The sequence below is a fragment of the Nannobrachium achirus genome (assembly GCF_963921795.1).
Source record: "Nannobrachium achirus genome assembly, chromosome: 15".
NCBI classification, from domain to species: Eukaryota; Metazoa; Chordata; class Actinopteri; order Myctophiformes; family Myctophidae; genus Nannobrachium; species Nannobrachium achirus.
Window position 1 is genome coordinate 2831342 of NC_137822.1, and position 3590 is coordinate 2834931.

Consider the following 3590-nt stretch of genomic DNA (forward strand, 5'->3'; position numbering starts at 1 on the left):
CTTCGGTGGTTGTCTCTCAGCCTGATTCACAAACTTGTTTCCTTTGATTCGCGTCCAGATGCTCACAGCAGTCTCTGCTTTCTCTCCCTGGCCTCTGACAACACACACACACACACACACACACACACACACAGACACACACATACAGGGTTGGAGGAGAAATACAATGTACTATAAAATGCAACACATCACAAATACACAAGCTATAACTATGTTTAAATTATAGCAAAGCACCTAGGGGTGCAAACCCTGTCCCACGCCAACACGTCTTGTCATTCTGTCTCTCCGTTGTGACATTTAGCCTTTGACCCTTTCGACCCAAAAGTGAATAATCTCTCGGAGGAGCCTGTTGATCATTCCCATCTGGCCCTCTGTTTTCAAATTGTCCGGCTAAATAAAAATGCACAAACAAACTTACAAACAAAGCAACGATAACAATACCCTGCTTTCCATTGTTGTGGATGTGCAGGGCAATATCAGATGTCCACTACTCGGAAATGCATGAAAGTAATATTGAAAAACAAAGTTACATATAAAAATACAAAATAACAAGTGGTGTAATGCTTAATATACTGTCATAATCAGAGTGGCACACAGGAAATAGCAGATCTACAAGTTTGCAGATTGCCTACTTTCGGCGTGCGACAGGCTTAATGTGCATTTTACGAGTAATAACAGTCTACCTTTTTTGACGGCACACCGTCATCCCACTTACAAAAAAAGGTTGTTCAGGGTTCCGAAAGGGGCTACAAGACACTGTGTCTGAAGTACCAGCTCTTATGCCTTAACTTAAAGGCCTGTCCATACTGTCTCCGACCACCACCAAACTTGTCGTCAGAGAGTTCCGACTTTCCGACGTGCAGCTTTCCAAACTCTAATTCGGGGTAATGCTTTTCAGAAGATGCGAGTGATGATGTAATTTTGTAGTTGAACCGGACCTTCCGACGATAGGTTTGGTGGTTGGAGACAGTATGGACAGGCCTTTAGGTTAAGGCATAAGAGCTGGTACTTAAGACAATCAAAATAAGTGCCCAGAGAGACTGCTCTTCTATGACTTGCCACTGAAGTGAAACTTCAATATGTCAGGTTTTCATATAACGCATAACAAGGTTCTTGTCCACTATGAAAACTGTTAAGCTGGTTGCACACTGCGCCGTGTTTTTCTGTTGCGTTTTGGAAATCTGAAATCCTCGAAAGCATTTTTCAGGCCAAGGAGAGAGAGAGAACAAGGACCCAGTGGTGACAGTTGCGAAAATCTGAAAAAAATCAACCCTGGTCCGAAAATAAATACGAAACGGGCGGCAGTGTGCAAACGTGATTCACATAACTTGAGGTTGATTTTTGTATTTACGCGCTCCGAAATTTACTCTGATATTCGTCCCGAAAAACGCAGCAGTGTACAAAGACCTGGTCTATAGACCCGTTTCTTGTTTACAAACATTGAGACTAAATGCACAGGTGACTGTATCATGTAATCAATTCCCACCAATCCCCAAACCTGTTGTTTTGGGGAGCGCTGGTTTCATTGGCTAATTTTGGTACCGACCTGCGCACGCATCTAGTTCTTATCAGTGTAACATGGACCAGAAATGCGTCTATACGCTGTAGCGATGAGTGTTTTCAACTATTTGACAAAAACCTTGGGGTGTGTGTGATATCAAAACTAAAAATAAAAACATGACATACACCGGCTTTGGGAGTCTGGGTCAAACACTAACTATAGACAGACAGACAGACAGACAGACAGACAGACAGACAGACAGACAGACAGACAGACAGACAGACAGACAGACTGACTGACTGACTGACTGACTGACTGACTGACTGACTGACTGACTGACTGACTGACAGATCTCCATCTTGTTATTACCACTAAGCAATGAATAATTGCATCAGTACTGCTACATGCTCAATGTGAAATATTATTTTCTCACTCAACAGTAAACAAACCAACATGAAGTTTAAGCGTATAGAGGGTATCTGCACGTTTCTAAAGTGGCAATTTAAGGACTTTTCAATACCTCTAAAATGACAAATTAAACATTGGCCAAATTGTCAAATATTAGAGGCAGAAATTGGGAAAATAGCAGATCTACATGCTCACAACGCCTTGTGTTGCGAGGCGTTGTGAGCATGTTGATCAGCTATTTTCACAATAGAACCGTGTTAAACAAAATGTAATTCCTCAACACTTAGCACTCGTCAGGGTGGGGGGGTCCCCAGTTAAAATATGATTTTTTGGGGGGTTGCGGCCTGAAAAGGTTGAGAACCACTGCCTTATAGCAACACGAGTCCTTTCCTAAATCCGACCCAATCGTTGCCTTCATCTCCTCCCTAACAAATCTTTCCATTAGTTGGATGATTGAATCTAGAGGCAGATTCCTTTATTTTTTACGCGGACGATCTGCCACAACAACAAGCCCGTCAGCTACTTTGGGGTAAAAGACAAGCCCCAAATATTCTTTGGACTCGTGTTGGGGGGATGAGATAATGAAGTGAATATCTAATTATAGCGAGAAACAACATGCCAGCCAGCCAGACAGCATTTGTCTCCCGTCTCTGAAGGCGGGAACACTATATCTCAACATAAAGCGGCTCACGCACTATAGCAAACTCAGCACATTGTGGAGACAGAATTAAAGGCCGCTGCATGCCGTCTATACTTTGTGGGGAGAAAGTGTGCGTTTTGATCCCAACAAGAGTCTTGGTGTGGCGTGTGGTACAGTATCGCTTGATCTAGACTTTGTCATACGCCAGGGTCAAGTGGCCCGGAAATAGCCGATCTACAAGCTCACGACGCGTCGCGAGCTTGTAGATAGGCTATTTCCGGGATCCGTGTCTAGCCCTGATCTTCTCAATTCTCCACCCCAATTACCCTGCTGCCCGTGTACACAAGCCTCCCCGTTACTATGAATAGAATCCCATGTAAACCAATGGCATTCCAAAAATTAATGAATGAACTTTTTACCCCAAACAACAAGAGGGCTTGTACTGCAATCTGGTTCACAGACACAGAAACAGAGGGAGAGAGAGCCACGGTTTTGAAAAAAACGGGGAGGAGAGTTGGACGCCGTCCATCTCTGTTCCTCATAGCCATTCATTCTGTCCAGTTGTCCTCTTAACGCTGAAGTGGTTCAGTAGATGCATGCGTTATAGCGTGTGTGCTAGCACGTATTTCTGCCTGTCTATTGTCCACGCTAGGGATGGGATGATAAGCGATATTATTATCGTTTATCGTGATAAAAAACACTCACAATAATCGTATTGTGGAGATTTAATTTATCGTGATATCATCCCCCGTCATGCCCTGGGATCAATTCACCTTTTATTTGCCGAGCTGCATATCCGGTACCATTTATACCCTCTATAATTGGTAAAAGGTACTTATAATATATGACTTATGATACAGTCTTTTTTTCACTCTCTATCAAATGTCGTGAGCTTGTAGATCGGCTATTTTTTGGCAAATGTTCGGCCCCAGGATAATGGATTTTGATTATCGCGATAATATCGTAAATCGCGATTTCTTTTGTCACAATAATCTTGATATGAAATTATCATATCGTCCCATCCCTAGTCTCAAACTTTTA